At 44.2% G+C, this 17778-nt stretch overlaps 1 protein-coding gene across 5 annotated transcripts in view; it reads left to right on the forward strand.

The window, feature by feature from the left end:
* The window catches only part of LOC128696401 (protein turtle-like), a 1392149-nt gene that overhangs the window by 258519 nt on the left and 1115852 nt on the right, over nucleotides 1-17778 (forward strand). The gene's annotated exons all lie outside the window — the stretch shown is intronic.

Consider the following 17778-nt stretch of genomic DNA (forward strand, 5'->3'; position numbering starts at 1 on the left):
CTGCTTACCTTCCTACTTACCTGCTGACCACCTTCCACCCGCTGACTTTCCCTGCTCGCCTTAAGCGTCCCTGCTGACGACTCATCGGTGACGGGGCGACCTTAATGTGTTCGTGGGACGCTGAAGAAGTAAGTAACCCACGTCTGCCCATCCCTCCTCCAGGTAAAAGTTGGCAGGTAACATCCGGGGAGGGTGAGTGGCCGCTCCGTTGAACCTGGAGACGCCCTCACCCCCCTCACCCCTCTCCCTTATTCCCACTAGTTCACTCTCGCTCACGGGGTGTGTGTGGGCGTGGGGGGCCAGGCGTGGATCCTCCCTCACCAGTTCACTCTCTCTCACGCGTGGAGGGGGTGTGGGCGTGTGGGCAAGGCGGTTATTGGACCAGGGGAAGGTAGGGGAAGAAATGGGGGGAAGGGATGACTGGGTACAGGACACGCTGAGGCAGTGCTGGAGGCACGTATCAAGAGTACTCTAGTAGTAGTGAGTGCAGGCACCACCATCCACTCAGCACCATGGTCGGCAGATCCAGTTCCTCTACTGTCTTGGTGTTCTTTATGCGTACCGTCAATGTCTGTCTCCAGGCTTCACTCTTTCCGTTAAGTTTAATCGCTGTCTTATGTCTCACTAGAAAACTGACAGCCTGGCTGAATGTACAGGAAAACTGCACAGCTTTGAGTGTTTATAGAGAGTGCAACGATGTGCAAGTGCGGATGTTGTTCTTGCTGGTGATGTTTGTCCACTTCCTTGGAACTTACTGTCTGAGATTCAGTGAAGCATACTGTACACTGCATGCTGTACATTGCATGTGGTACATTGTATGTGGTGCACTGCATGCTGTACACTGCATGTTGTACACTACATACTGCATACAGTGTACAACATACTGTACACTGCATGCTGTACAATACTTTACCTGTACTGTCTAGTTCACATAGACGTTACAAGCACATTTATGATATATTATCCACAGTTAAGTTAGAATTATCCAGAAAATAAAATCTCTGTAAAGGACAGCGAAAACTTACAAAATTATACAAAGAAAATCTAGTTTGTCAGGTGTTGATAAAGTAACACAAGAGAGGAGTGATGAATACAACACAAGACGACAAAACCTGAGATATAATACAACACAAGACGACAAAACCTGAGATATAATACAACACAAGACGACAAAACCTGAGATATAATAATGTTATATGACCTGTCTCATAAATACTGCGAAGGCCAGGAACAATGATCTGGTGGATATTGAAAAAAAAAATCAAAATAGGATAAATAATCCCAGTGGCGAGAGTATTGAAGTCACTTGTGGTGTCTCGGTTAGAATACTCTGTACTTTGTGTTGACATTGTTGACAGCTCTGCTCAAAGCAGGAAAGAGAGAGCAGAGCTGGAACAGACACCTTTCACTGCCCGCATGGAACCAATAAAGTATATATACGACTGGAAACGCCTCAAAGAACTGAAAATATACTCTCTGGAAAAAAGGTGAAAGGGATATGCGATATTATACACATGGAAGATACTTAAGGGCCTGGCCCCAAATATGCACACTACCATAACAATGTATTGGAGTGTGAGTGTGAGAAAGTGTAAAATAGACCCAGTGAAAGGAAGGGGCACCGTGGTCACAATAAGAAACCACTTTGTCAACATCTGTGGGCGTGGGCTCTTCAACCTGCTACCTGCAGATAAAAGAAAAACTGCTGGAGCAAGGCAGCAGTCGTCAGGAGGAAACTGGATCAGTACTTCGGCGGGATGCCATATCAACCAGGCTGTGTTTGATCTATGGGGCCAGCGAGCAACCAGCAGCAACAACAGTCTGGCTGACCCTGCCAGTCTGCTAGTGCAGGAAAACTCTCGAAACAAGTCTCAGGTAAATCACAGGCTTTACCACTAGGGTACGTTAAGAGTCTTGGGTCTGCTGAATCATCTGTAAGGTAGTTCATTCACAGTTCTGCAAGACACGGCAACACCAGACTGCCTTTGTTGTGCTGCTGCTGCTGCTGCTGCTGCTGCTGCTGCTGGCTGCTGTTGGGTTTTGCTATTGTTTTTTTTGGTATTGCAGTTGTTTTTGCAATCACTGTTGAAGCTGTTGTTTTTGTTGACGGACCACTCTCATACAGGTTCTAGTATTGCCTGTAAAGGATGATACATTGATATTTTTTATGCCTGTGTCTGTGTTGGATATGAGAGAGAGAACAGGGGCCAGTATTTCGCCTTGAGGAACAGAACTTGCCTCTGACTACACTTTGTTTACTATTGCATTTTTGGTTCTTCTCATTAGAAAATTAAAGATCCATCTGTCAACTTTTCATGTTATTCCTTTTGCCCGCGTGTTGTATGATGTTACACCATGGTCACACACTTGTCCATGGTTGTTGCAGCTTGTACGCTCTGTTTCCATTTTTACTCCACTGGTAACTAACTCTCATACTAGTAACTAACTCACACACTGATAACCAACCCATACTCATAACTAGCCGTCACACTGATAACTAACCCACACACTGGTAACTAACCCACACACTGATAACTAACCCACACACTGATAACCAACCCACACTCATAACTAGCCCACACACACATAACTAACCCACACACTGATAACCAACCCACACTCATAAGTAGCCCACACACTGATAACTAACCCACACACTGATAATTAACCCACACTCATAAGTAGCCCACACACTGATAACTAACCCACACACTGATAACTAACCCACACATTGATAACTAACCCACACACTGATAACTAACCCACACACTGATAACTAACCCACACACTGATAACTAACCCACACACTGATAACTAACCCCCACACTGATAACTAACCCTCACACTGATAACTAATCCACACATACAGAAGGCTAACAGGAAGGCTCCTGGTAACATAAACTGCGGCTCTGCCGGAAGGAAACCTTTGAAGCTGTCGTAGCTACTGAACCCTTAGTGGTGGACCACTGGACGATACCCTCACTAAAGTCTCCCAGTTCACACTGATACCATTGGAGTCTCCCAGCTCAGACTGAAACTACCGAAGTCTCCCAGTTTAGACTGACACTACTGAAGTCTCCCAGTTTAGACTGACACTACTGAAGTTTTCATACCACTGAAGTCTCCCAGCTCAGGCTGACAGTGGTTGTTAGCAGTGGTCACTAGCAGTAGTTGCCAGCAGCAGTTGCCAGTAATAGTTGCCTGCATTGGTTAGCAGTAGCTGCTAGCAGTGGTTACTAGCAGTAGTTGCTAGCAGTAGTTGCTAGCAATGGTTGTTAGCAGTGGCTGCTAGCAGTAGTTGCTAGTGATTACTAGCAGTAGTTGCCCGAGACTGTTCAACTGCCTCCCAGCATACATAAGGGGGATTACCAACAGACCCCTGGCAGTCTTCAAGCTTCGGTTCCTGACCAGCCGGGCTGTGGCTCGTACGTTGGTTTGCGTGCAGCCAGCAGCAGCAGCCTGGTTGATCAGGCTCTGATCCACCAGGAGGCCTGGTCACAGACCGGGCCGCGGGGGCGTTGACCCCCGGAACTCTCTCCAGGTAAACTCCAGTAGTTGCTAGCATTGGTTAGCAGTGGCTGCTAGCAGTAGCTGCTAGTAGTGGTTGGTAGCAGTGGTTAATAACAGTAGTTTCCAGCAGTAGTTGCTAGCAGTGGTTGCTAGCATTGGGCTAGCAGTAGTGCTAGCAATGGATGTTAGCAGTAGTGCTAGCAGTGCTTGCTAGCAGTACTAGCAGTAGTGCTAGCAATGGTTAGCAGTAGAGCTAGCAGTAGTTGCTAGCAGTGGTTAGTAGTGCTAGCAATAGTTGCTAGCATTGGTTGCTAGCATTGGGCTAGCAGTGCTAGCAATAGATGTTAGCAGTAGTGCTAGCAGTGGTTAGCAGTAGAGCTAGCAGTTGCTAGCAGTGGTTGTTAGTGCTAGCAGTGGTTAGCAGTTGTGCTAGCAGTAGTTGCTAGCAGTGGTTACTAGCACTACTAGCAGTGGTTACTAACACTACTGCTAGCAGTGGTGGTGTGTGGCAGCTTATCTGTGATGACGTCAGCAGGGTGCTTGCACTCAGGACATTGCCTGTTGTTGTTGTTGTTGTTGGTTGTAGATGTTGGTTATTACTATTGCTGTGTTTATTGGTTTTGTTGTTGTAGTTGGAGAGTTGTTGTTGGTTGTTGCTATTAGTTGTTGTTAGTTATTGTTGTCCTGGTTGTTGTTGTTGGTTGTTATTGTTGTCCTGGTTGTTGTTGGTTGTTATTGTTGTCCTGGTTGTTGTTGTTGGTTGTTATTGTTGTCCTGGTTGTTGTTGTTGGTTGTTATTGTTGTCCTGGTTGTAGTTGTTGGTTGTTATTGTTGTAGCCGACACGTCACACGTCATCATTCTCACACATCATTTTTACTCCCTCATTCCTATTCATCCTTCTTATACACCATCGTTCATACACACCATCGTTCTTACACATCATTCTTACATACACCATCATTCTTACATACACCATCATTCTTACATACACCATCATTCTTACATACACCATCATTCTTACACTATCGTTTTACACACACCATCATTCTGACACACCATCATTCTTACACACCATCATTCTTACACCGTCATTCTTATCCACACCATCATTCTTCCCTGGGACTGGACTGCTGTAATTACAAATAGGTTACCGCAGGTGGGTGAGTTCACCTCATCATTCTTACTCATTCATATTCTTTTGAAACGCAAGATCACGAAGTGGAAGGAAAAGTATGAAAGATCTGGGAGTAATAATATCAGCTGACCTTTTTCTCAGGCAACACAGTAAAGCAAATATCAGGACAGTCAGGAAAATAAGGTGGATAATGAGAACCTTCAAATGAGGGAAACAGTGCCAGTTGTGACACTTTTCAGATCACTTGTGCTCTCTTGCTTGAAGTATTGTTCAGTGTTGACGGCTCCGTTAAGGGCAGGAGAAATATCATAAAGTCAATAACCCACTTTCATTAGCAGCAGTGTGTTTCCACACTATGATACATAGTGGGAGCACAAGCAGTATGTTGCTACACGATTTTGTGTGATAGTTACACAGTGGGAACACCATCAGTATGTTGCTACACTATTCTTTATGATAGTTACATAGTGGGAACACCAGCAGTGTGGTGCTACACTATTCTTTATGATAGTTACATAGTGGGAACACCAGCAGTGTGGTGCTACACTATTCTATATGATAGTTACACAGTGGGAACACCAGCAGTGTGGTGCTACACTATTCTTTATGATAGTTACATAGTGGGAACACCAGCAGTGTGGTGCTACACTATTCTTTATGATAGTTACATAGTGGGAACACCAGCAGTGTGGTGCTACACTATTCTATATGATAGTTACATAGTGGGAACACCAGCAGTGTGTTGCTACACTATTCTATGTGATAGTTACATAGTGGGAACACCAGCAGTGTGGTGCTACACTATTCTTTATGATAGTTACATAGTGGGAACACCAGCAGTGTGCTGCTACACTATTCTATATGATAGTTACATAGTGGGAACACCAGCAGTGTGTTGCTACACTATTCTATGTGATAGTTACATAGTGGGAACACCAGCAGTGTGCTGCTACACTATTCTATATGATAGTTACATAGTGGGAACACCAGCAGTGTGTTGCTACACTATTCTGTGTGATAGTTACATAGTGGGAACACCAGCAGTGTGTTGCTACACTATTCTATATGATAGCTACATAGTGGGAACACCAGCAGTATGTTGCTACACCATTCTATATGATAGTTACACAGTGGGAACATCAGCTGTGTGTTGCTACACTATTCTGTATGATAGTTACACAATGAGAACACCGGCAGTGTGTTACTACACTGTTCTGCATGACAGTTACACAGTGGGAACACAAGCAGTGTATTGCTACACTATTCTGTATGATAGTTACACAGTGGGAACACCAGCAGTGTGTTGCTACACTATTCTGTATGATAGTTACACAGTGGGAACACCAGCAGTGTGTTGCTACACTATATGATAGTTAAATAGTGGGAACACCAGCAGTGTGTTGCTACACTATTCTATATGATAGTTACACAATAGGAACACCAGCAGTGTGTTGCTACACTATTCTGTATGATAGTTACACAGTGGGAACACCAGCAGTCTGTTGCTACACTATATGATAGTTACACAGTGGGAACACCAGCAGTGTGTTGCTACACTATTCTATATGATAGTTACACAGTGGGAACACCAGCAGTGTGTTGCTACACTATTCTGTATGATAGTTACACAGTGGGAACACCAGCAGTGTGTTGCTACACTATTCTATATGATAGTTACACCGTGGGAACACCAGCAGTGTGTTGCTACACTATTCTATATGATAGTTACACAGTGGGAACACAAGCAGTGTGTTGCTACACTATATGATAGTTACACAGTGGGAACACCAGCAGTGTGTTGCTACACTATTCTATATGATAGTTACACAGTGGGAACACCAGCAGTGTGTTGCTACACTATTCTATATGACAGTTACACAGTGGGAACACCAGCAGTGTGTTGCTACACTATTCTATATGATAGTTACATAGTGGGAACACCAGCAGTGTGTTGCTACACTATTCTATATGATAGTTACACCGTGGGAACACCAGCAGTGTGTTGCTACACTATTCTATATGATAGTTACATAGTGGGAACACCAGCAGTGTGTTGCTACACTATTCTATATGATAGTTACACAGTGGGAACACCAGCAGTGTGTTGCTACACTATTCTATATGACAGTTATACAGTGGGAACACCAGCAGTGTGTTGCTACACTATTCTATATGATAGTTACATAGTGGGAACACCAGCAGTGTGTTGCTACACTAGTCTATATGATAGTTACACAGTGGGAACACCAGCAGTGTGTTGCTACACTATTCTATATGACAGTTACACGGTGGGAACACCAGCAGTGTGTTGCTACACTATTCTATATGATAGTTACATAGTGGGAACACCAGCAGTGTGTTGCTACACTATTCTGTATGATAGTTACACAGTGGGAACACCAGCAGTGTGTTGCTACACTATTCTGTATGATAGTTACACAGTGGGAACACCAGCAGTGTGTTGCTACACTATTCTGTATGATAGTTACACAGTGGGAACACCAGCAGTGTGTTGCTACACTATTCTATACAACTGTATTACTCTTGTTTGTTATAAATTACTTAACTGATAATGGATAAATAATAGGAAGTGTGAATTTGGGGAAGATAAAACACCTTTGTTTTTACATATTGTGTTATTGTATCTAGTTATTGTATCTAGTTATTGTATCTAGTTATTGTATCTAGTTATTGTATCTAGTTTTCAATGTTGAACTCCGCAGATACAATTATTTTCCCTTTCAAAGTGACTTTTCATTAACTTCTGCAATATTATGCAGCTGCTCATTTATGTTGTTAAACATTGGGTTCTACGTCCCGTGTGTTGTTAAACATTGGGTTCTATGTCCCGTGTGTTAAACATTGGGTTCTACGTCCCGTGTGTTGTTAAACATTGGGTTCTACGTCCCGTGTGTTGTTAAACACTGGGTTCTACGTCCCGTGTGTTGTTAAACACTGGGTTCTACGTCCCGTGTGTTGTTAAACACTGGGTTCTACGTCCCGTGTGTTGTTAAACACTGGGTTCTACTTCCCGTGTGTTGTTAAACACTGGGTTCTATGTCCCGTGTGTTAAACATTGGGTTCTACGTCCCGTGTGTTGTTAAACACTGGGTTCTACTTCCCGTGTGTTGTTAAACACTGGGTTCTATGTCCCGTGTGTTGTTAAACACTGGGTTCTACGTCCGGTGTGTTGTTAAACACTGGGTTCTACGTCCGGTGTGTTGTTAAACACTGGGTTCTACGTCCCGTGTGTTGTTAAACACTGGGTTCTACTTCCCGTGTGTTGTTAAACACTGGGTTCTACGTCCCGTGTGTTGTTAAACACTGGGTTCTATGTCCCGTGTGTTGTTAAACACTGGGTTCTACGTCCCGTGTGTTGTTAAACACTGGGTTCTACTTCCCGTGTGTTGTTAAACATTGGGTTCTACGTCCCGTGTGTTGTTAAACACTGGGTTCTACGTCCCGTGTGTTGTTAAACATTGGGTTCTACGTCCCGTGTGTTGTTAAACATTGGGTTCTGCGTCCCGTGTGTTGTTAAACATTGGGTTCTACGTCCCGTGTGTTGTTAAACATTGGGTTCTACGTCCCGTGTGTTGTTAAACATTGGGTTCTACGTCCCGTGTGTTAAACATTGGGTTCTACGTCCCGTGTGTTGTTAAACACTGGGTTCTACGTCCCGTGTGTTGTTAAACAATGGGTTATACGTCCCGTGTGTTGTTAAACATTGGGTTCTACGTCCCGTGTGTTGTTAAACATTGGGTTCTATGTCCCGTGTGTTGTTAAACACTGGGTTCTATGTCCCGTGTGTTGTTAAACACTGGGTTCTATGTCCCGTGTGTTGTTAAACATTGGGTTCTATGTCCCGTGTGTTGTTAAACATTGGGTTCTACTTCCCGTGTGTTGTTAAACACTGGGTTCTATGTCCCGTGTGTTAAACACTGGGTTCTATGTCCCGTGTGTTGTTAAACATTGGGTTCTATGTCCCGTGTGTTGTTAAACACTGGGTTCTATGTCCCGTGTGTTGTTAAACATTGGGTTCTATGTCCCGTGTGTTAAACACTGGGTTCTATGTCCCGTGTGTTAAACATTGGGTTCTACGTCCCGTGTGTTGTTAAACATTGGGTTCTACGTCCCGTATGTTGTTAAACATTGGGTTCTACGTCCCGTGTGTTGTTAAACATTGGGTTCTACGTCCCGTGTGTTGTTAAACACTGGGTTCTACGTCCCGTGTGTTATAAATTGGGTTCTACGTCCCGTGTGTTGTTAAACATTGGGTTCTACGTCCCGTGTGTTGTTAAACATTGGGTTCTACGTCCCGTGTGTTGTTAAACATTGGGTTCTACGTCCCGTGTGTTGTTAAACATTGGGTTCTATGTCCCGTGTGTTGTTAAACATTGGGTTCTACGTCCCGTGTGTTGTTAAACATTGGGTTCTACGTCCCGTGTGTTGTTAAACATTGGGTTCTACGTCCCGTGTGTTGTTAAACATTGGGTTCTACGTCCCGTGTGTTGTTAAACATTGGGTTCTATTGGGTTCTACGTCCCGTGTGTTGTTAAACATTGGGTTCTACGTCCCGTGTGTTTTTAAACATTGGGTTCTACGTCGCGTGTGTTGTTAAACTGGGTTCTATTGGGTTCTACGTCCCGTGTGTTGTTAAACATTGGGTTCCCGTGTGTTACGTCCCGTGTGTTGTTAAACATTGGGTTCTACGTCCCGTATGTTGTTATTGGGTTCTACGTCCCGTGGGTTGTTAAACATTGGGTTCTACGTCCCGTGTGTTGTTAAACATTGGGTTCTACGTCCCGTGTTGTTAAACATTGGGTTCTACGTCCCGTGTGTGTTAAACATTGGGTTCTACGTCCCGTGTGTTGTTAAACATTGGGTTCTACATTGGGTTCTACGTCCCGTGTGTTGTTAAACATTGGGTTCTACGTCCCGTGTGTTGTTAAACATTGGGTTCTACGTCCCGTGTGTTGTTAAACATTGGGTTCTACGTCCCGTGTGTTGTTAAAACATCCCGTGGTTGTTCTACGTCCCGTGTGTTGTTAAACATTGGGTTCTACGTCCCGTGTGTTGTTAAACATTGGGTACGTGTTGTTAAACATTGGGTTCTACGTCCCGTGTGTTGTTAAACATTGGGTTCTACGTCCCGTGTGTTGTTAAAACGTCCCGTGGGTTAAACATTGGGTTCTACGTTGGGTTCTACGTCCCGTGTGTTGTTAAACATTGGGTTCTACGTCCCGTGTGTTGTTAAACATTGGGTTCTACGTCCCGTGTGTTGTTAAACATTGGGTTCTACGTCCCGTGTGTTGTTAAAAACACTGGGTTCTATGTTGTGTTGTTCTACGTCCCTGGGTTCTATGTGTGTGTTAAACATTGGGTTCTACGTCCCGTGTGTTGTTAAACATTGGGTTCTACGTCCCGTGTGTTGTTAAACATTGTTAAACATTGGGTTCTACGTCCCGTGTGTTGTTAAACATTGGGTTCTACGTGTGTTGTTAAATTGGGTCCCGTGTGTTGTTAAACATTGGTTCTACGTCCCGTGTGTTGTTAAACATTGGGTTCTACGTCCCGTGTGTTGTTAAACATTGGGTTCTACGTCCCGTGTGTTGTTAAACATTGGGTTCTAAACATTGGGTTCTACGTCCCGTGTGTTGTTAAACGTCCCGTGTGTTGTTAAACATTGGGTTCTACGTCCCGTGTGTTGTTAAACATTGGGTTCTTCGTCGCGTGTGTTGTTAAAATTGGGTTCTACGTCCCATTGGGTTCTACGTCCCGTGTGGGTTCTACGTCCCGTGTGTTGTTAAACATTGGGTTCTACGTCCCGTGTGTTGTTAAACATTGGGTTCTACGTCCCGTGTGTTGTTAAACATTGGGTTCTACGTCCCGTGTGTTGTTAAACATTGGGTTCTACGTCCCGTGTGTTGTTAAACATTGGGTTCTACGTCCCGTGTGTTGTTAAACACTGGGTTCTACGTCCCGTGTGTTGTTAAACACTGGGTTCTACGTCCCGTGTGTTGTTAAACACTGGGTTCTACGTCCCGTGTGTTGTTAAACATTGGGTTCTACGTCCCGTGTGTTGTTAAACACTGGGTTCTACGTCCCGTGTGTTGTTAAACACTGGGTTCTACGTGTTGTTAAACATTGGGTTCTACGTCCCGTGTGTTGTTAAACACTGGGTTCTACGTCCCGTGTGTTGTTAAACATTGGGTTCTACGTCCCGTGTGTTGTTAAACATTGGGTTCTACGTCCCGTGTGTTGTTAAACATTGGGTTCTACGTCCCGTGTGTTGTTAAACATTGGGTTCTACGTCCCGTGTGTTGTTAAACAATGGGTTCTACGTCCCGTGTGTTGTTAAACATTGGGTTCTACGTCCCGTGTGTTGTTAAACATTGGGTTCTATGTCCCGTGTGTTGTTAAACACTGGGTTCTATGTCCCATGTGTTGTTAAACATTGGGTTCTATGTCCCATGTGTTAAACATTGGGTTCTATGTCCCATGTGTTGTTAAACACTGGGTTCTACGTCCCGTGTGTTGTTAAACACTGGGTTTTACGTCCCGTGTGTTGTTAAACACTGGGTTCTATGTCCCGTGTGTTGTTAAACACTGGGTTCTACGTCCCGTGTGTTGTTAAACATTGGGTTCTATGTCCCGTGTGTTGTTAAACACTGGGTTCTATGTCCCGTGTGTTGTTAAACATTGGGTTCTATGTCCCGTGTGTTGTTAAACACTGGGTTCTACGTCCCGTGTGTTGTTAAACACTGGGTTCTATGTCCCGTGTGTTGTTAAACATTGGGTTCTACGTCCCGTGTGTTGTTAAACATTGGGTTCTACGTCCCGTGTGTTAAACATTGGGTTCTACGTCCCGTGTGTTGTTAAACATTGGGTTCTACGTCCCGTGTGTTGTTAAACATTGGGTTCTACGTCCTGTGTGTTGTTAAACATTGGGTTCTACGTCCCGTGTGTTGTTAAACATTGGGTTCTACGTCCCGTGTGTTGTTAAACATTGGGTTCTACGTCCCGTGTGTTGTTAAACATTGGGTTCTACGTCTACATTGGGTTCTACGTCCCGTGTGTTGTTAAACATTGGGTTCTACGTCCCGTGTGTTGTTAAACATTGGGTTCTACGTCCCGTGTGTTGTTAAACACTGGGTTCTACGTCCCGTGTGTTAAACATTGGGTTCTACGTCCCGTGTGTTGTTAAACATTGGGTTCTACGTCCCGTGTGTTAAACACTGGGTTCTACGTCCCGTGTGTTAAACACTGGGTTCTACGTCCCGTGTGTTGTTAAACACTGGGTTCTACGTCCCGTGTGTTGTTAAACATTGGGTTCTACGTCCCGTGTGTTGTTAAACATTGGGTTCTACGTCCCGTGTGTTGTTAAACACTGGGTTCTACGTCCCGTGTGTTGTTAAACACTGGGTTCTACGTCCCGTGTGTTGTTAAACACTGGGTTCTATGTCCCGTGTGTTGTTAAACACTGGGTTCTACGTCCCGTGTGTTGTTAAACATTGGGTTCTACTTCCCGTGTGTTGTTAAACATTGGGTTCTATGTCCCGTGTGTTGTTAAACACTGGGTTTTATGTCCCGTGTGTTGTTAAACACTGGGTTCTACGTCCCGTGTGTTGTTAAACACTGGGTTCTACGTCCCGTGTGTTGTTAAACACTGGGTTCTACGTCCCGTGTGTTGTTAAACACTGGGTTCTACGTCCCGTGTGTTGTTAAACACTGGGTTCTACGTCCCGTGTGTTGTTAAACACTGGGTTCTATGTCCCGTGTGTTGTTAAACACTGGGTTCTACGTCCCGTGTGTTGTTAAACACTGGGTTCTACGTCCCGTGTGTTGTTAAACACTGGGTTCTACGTCCCGTGTGTTGTTAAACACTGTGTTCTACGTCCCGTGTATTGTTAAACACTGGGTTCTATGTCCCGTGTGTTGTTAAACACTGGGTTGTACGTCCCGTGTGTTGTTAAACACTGGGTTCTACGTCCCGTGTGTTGTTAAACACTGGGTTCTACGTCCCGTGTGTTGTTAAACACTGGGTTCTACGTCCCGTGTGTTGTTAAACACTGGGTTCTACGTCCCGTGTGTTGTTAAACACTGGGTTCTACGTCCCGTGTGTTGTTAAACACTGGGTTCTATGTCCCGTGTGTTGTTAAACACTGGGTTCTACGTCCCGTGTGTTAAACACTGGGTTCTACGTCCCGTGTGTTGTTAAACATTGGGTTCTACGTCCCGTGTGTTGTTAAACACTGGGTTCTACGTCCCGTGTGTTGTTAAACATTGGGTTCTACGTCCCGTGTGTTGTTAAACACTGGGTTCTACGTCCCGTGTGTTGTTAAACACTGGGTTCTACGTCCCGTGTGTTGTTAAACACTGGGTTCTACGTCCCGTGTGTTGTTAAACACTGGGTTCTATGTCCCGTGTGTTGTTAAACACTGGGTTCTACGTCCCGTGTGTTGTTAAACACTGGGTTCTACGTCCCGTGTTTTGTTAAACACTGGGTTCTACGTCCCGTGTGTTGTTAAACTGGGTTCTACGTCCCGTGTGTTGTTAAACACTGGGTTCTATGTCCCGTGTGTTGTTAAACACTGGGTTCTATGTCCCGTGTGTTGTTAAACACTGGGTTCTACGTCCCGTGTGTTAAACATTTGGTTCTACGTCCCGTGTGTTGTTAAACATTGGGTTCTACGTCCCGTGTGTTGTTAAACACTGGGTTCTACGTCCCGTGTGTTGTTAAACATTGGGTTCTACGTCCCGTGTGTTAAACACTGGGTTCTACGTCCCGTGTGTTAAACACTGGGTTCTACGTCCCGTGTGTTGTTAAACACTGGGTTCTACGTCCCGTGTGTTGTTAAACACTGGGTTCTACGTCCCGTGTGTTGTTAAACACTGGGTTCTACGTCCCGTGTGTTGTTAAACATTGGGTTCTACGTCCCGTGTGTTGCTAAACACTGGGTTCTACGTCCCGTGTGTTGTTAAACACTGGGTTCTACGTCCCGTGTGTTGTTAAACACTGGGTTCTACGTTCCGTGTGTTAAACACTGGGTTCTACGTCCCGTGTGTTGTTAAACACTGGGTTCTACGTCCCGTGTGTTGTTAAACACTGGGTTCTACGTCCCGTGTGTTGTTAAACACTGGGTTCTACGTTCCGTGTGTTGTTAAACACTGGGTTCTACGTCCCGTGTGTTGTTAAACATTGGGTTCTACGTCCCGTGTGTTAAACACTGGGTTCTACGTCCCGTGTGTTAAACACTGGGTTCTACGTCCCGTGTGTTGTTAAACACTGGGTTCTACGTCCCGTGTGTTGTTAAACATTGGGTTCTACGTCCCGTGTGTTGTTAAACATTGGGTTCTACGTCCCGTGTGTTGTTAAACACTGGGTTCTACGTCCCGTGTGTTGTTAAACACTGGGTTCTACGTCCCGTGTGTTGTTAAACACTGGGTTCTATGTCCCGTGTGTTGTTAAACACTGGGTTCTACGTCCCGTGTGTTGTTAAACATTGGGTTCTACTTCCCGTGTGTTGTTAAACATTGGGTTCTATGTCCCGTGTGTTGTTAAACACTGGGTTTTATGTCCCGTGTGTTGTTAAACACTGGGTTCTACGTCCCGTGTGTTGTTAAACACTGGGTTCTACGTCCCGTGTGTTGTTAAACACTGGGTTCTACGTCCCGTGTGTTGTTAAACACTGGGTTCTACGTCCCGTGTGTTGTTAAACACTGGGTTCTACGTCCCGTGTGTTGTTAAACACTGGGTTCTATGTCCCGTGTGTTGTTAAACACTGGGTTCTACGTCCCGTGTGTTGTTAAACACTGGGTTCTACGTCCCGTGTGTTGTTAAACACTGGGTTCTACGTCCCGTGTGTTGTTAAACACTGTGTTCTACGTCCCGTGTATTGTTAAACACTGGGTTCTATGTCCCGTGTGTTGTTAAACACTGGGTTGTACGTCCCGTGTGTTGTTAAACACTGGGTTCTACGTCCCGTGTGTTGTTAAACACTGGGTTCTACGTCCCGTGTGTTGTTAAACACTGGGTTCTACGTCCCGTGTGTTGTTAAACACTGGGTTCTACGTCCCGTGTGTTGTTAAACACTGGGTTCTACGTCCCGTGTGTTGTTAAACACTGGGTTCTATGTCCCGTGTGTTGTTAAACACTGGGTTCTACGTCCCGTGTGTTAAACACTGGGTTCTACGTCCCGTGTGTTGTTAAACATTGGGTTCTACGTCCCGTGTGTTGTTAAACACTGGGTTCTACGTCCCGTGTGTTGTTAAACATTGGGTTCTACGTCCCGTGTGTTGTTAAACACTGGGTTCTACGTCCCGTGTGTTGTTAAACACTGGGTTCTACGTCCCGTGTGTTGTTAAACACTGGGTTCTACGTCCCGTGTGTTGTTAAACACTGGGTTCTATGTCCCGTGTGTTGTTAAACACTGGGTTCTACGTCCCGTGTGTTGTTAAACACTGGGTTCTACGTCCCGTGTTTTGTTAAACACTGGGTTCTACGTCCCGTGTGTTGTTAAACTGGGTTCTACGTCCCGTGTGTTGTTAAACACTGGGTTCTATGTCCCGTGTGTTGTTAAACACTGGGTTCTATGTCCCGTGTGTTGTTAAACACTGGGTTCTACGTCCCGTGTGTTAAACATTTGGTTCTACGTCCCGTGTGTTGTTAAACATTGGGTTCTACGTCCCGTGTGTTGTTAAACACTGGGTTCTACGTCCCGTGTGTTGTTAAACATTGGGTTCTACGTCCCGTGTGTTAAACACTGGGTTCTACGTCCCGTGTGTTAAACACTGGGTTCTACGTCCCGTGTGTTGTTAAACACTGGGTTCTACGTCCCGTGTGTTGTTAAACACTGGGTTCTACGTCCCGTGTGTTGTTAAACACTGGGTTCTACGTCCCGTGTGTTGTTAAACATTGGGTTCTACGTCCCGTGTGTTGCTAAACACTGGGTTCTACGTCCCGTGTGTTGTTAAACACTGGGTTCTACGTCCCGTGTGTTGTTAAACACTGGGTTCTACGTTCCGTGTGTTAAACACTGGGTTCTACGTCCCGTGTGTTGTTAAACACTGGGTTCTACGTCCCGTGTGTTGTTAAACACTGGGTTCTACGTCCCGTGTGTTGTTAAACACTGGGTTCTACGTTCCGTGTGTTGTTAAACACTGGGTTCTACGTCCCGTGTGTTGTTAAACACTGGGTTCTACGTCCCGTGTGTTGTTAAACACTGGGTTCTACGTCCCGTGTGTTGTTAAACACTGGGTTCTACGTCCCGTGTGTTGTTAAACACTGGGTTCTACGTCCCGTGTGTTGTTAAACACTGGGTTCTACGTCCCGTGTGTTGTTAAACACTGGGTTCTACGTCCCGTGTGTTGTTAAACACTGGGTTCTACGTCCCCTGTGTTGTTAAACACTGGGTTCTACGTCCCGTGTGTTGTTAAACACTGGGTTCTACGTCCCGTGTGTTGTTAAACACTGGGTTCTACGTCCCGTGTGTTGTTAAACACTGGGTTCTACGTCCCGTGTGTTGTTAAACACTGGGTTCTACGTCCCGTGTGTTGTTAAACACTGGGTTCTACGTCCCGTGTGTTGTTAAACATTGGGTTCTACGTCCCGTGTGTTGTTAAACATTGGGTTCTACGTCCCGTGTGTTGTTAAACATTGGGTTCTACGTCCCGTGTGTTGTTAAACATTGGGTTCTACGTCCCGTGTGTTGTTAAACACTGGGTTCTACGTCCCGTGTGTTGTTAAACATTTGGTTCTATGTTTTTATGAGATTTTCGTTTTTATTTAGTATTTTTACCACTAAAATTTTGACGGCATTTGTGTTTTTGATTTTAGTAAAGTTTATTATCCATGATATTACTTAAGTTTTACATTGTATATATATCTGTCGTACATGAGACAGATATAGATATGTATTATATAACTGTTACTAATACTGCTACATAGTTATGAATGCTTTTTCAGTTTTGTTTTTGTTATTCACTCTTAGGTTATTTATAATAGCCTTTAACTTCAAACTTTTTTTAAGATTAAAGATTATTAGCATTTGTATGTAGTCTCGACACAGATTTATTCGTCTCTAATCCACTTTTTTCTTCACTAACAGTTAATATTCTGTTATTATCTTTTCCTCGTTTGTTGTCATGATCATGTGTTTAACGGGTTGATACAGTACAATTTCTTTATAAAAAATAAAGCATTTTCTTTCTTGCTTCATGAATCATTTAAGCTTTAGGAAGTTCCTGTACAGGATTATACACGCTGACCCCGCTTTACAGCACTTAGTTTTACAGTGCTTCGCTTTACAGCACTTAGTTTTACAGTGCTTCGCTTTACAGCACTTAGTTTTACAGTGCTTTGCTTTACAGCACTTAGTTTTACAGTGCTTCGCTTTACAGCACTTAGTTTTATAGTGCTTCGCTTTACAGCACTTAGTTTTATAGTGCTTCGCTTTACAGCACTTAGTTTTATAGTGCTTCGCTTTACAGCACTTAGTTTTATAGTGCTTCACTTTACAGCACTTAGTTTTATAGTGCTTCACTTTACAGCACTTAGTTTTATAGTGCTTCGCTTTACAGCACTTAGTTTTATAGTGCTTCGCTTTACAGCACTTAGTTTTATAGTGCTTCGCTTTACAGCACTTAGTTTTATAGTGCTTCACTTTACAGCACTTAGTTTTATAGTGCTTCGCTTTACAGCACTTCCTTTTATAGTGCTTCGCTTTACAGCACTTCGTTTTACAGTGCTTCACTTTACAGCACTTCGCTAATACAGTGGTTTTCAGTTATTTCTATTCTTTGTTTATTCGGTCTTCTTATCTTAAATATATTCACCACTCACCGCAAGCTCAGGACGAAAACTCTATTGTTCATTTAATATATGATAGTGTAAACCTGTTATCAGGCTTTTATATGCATTTGAAAGTAATAAAAGGCTATGATTCCCTTTAGAGCGATTTTCGTTTTACAGCAGTAACCCGGAAGCTAACCTGCTGTATAAGCAAGATCTTCCTGTCTTCATATTATTGTCCTGTTGAATGGGTCTTGTCTAGTGTCTTTGTAACCTTCCTGTTGTTTCCCCTGTTGTTCTTCTCTGTGTTAATTGTATTGGCCCTTTTTTCAACATGGCGTT

This window comes from Cherax quadricarinatus, chromosome 39 (assembly GCF_038502225.1).
Source record: "Cherax quadricarinatus isolate ZL_2023a chromosome 39, ASM3850222v1, whole genome shotgun sequence".
Lineage (NCBI taxonomy): Eukaryota > Metazoa > Arthropoda > Malacostraca > Decapoda > Parastacidae > Cherax > Cherax quadricarinatus.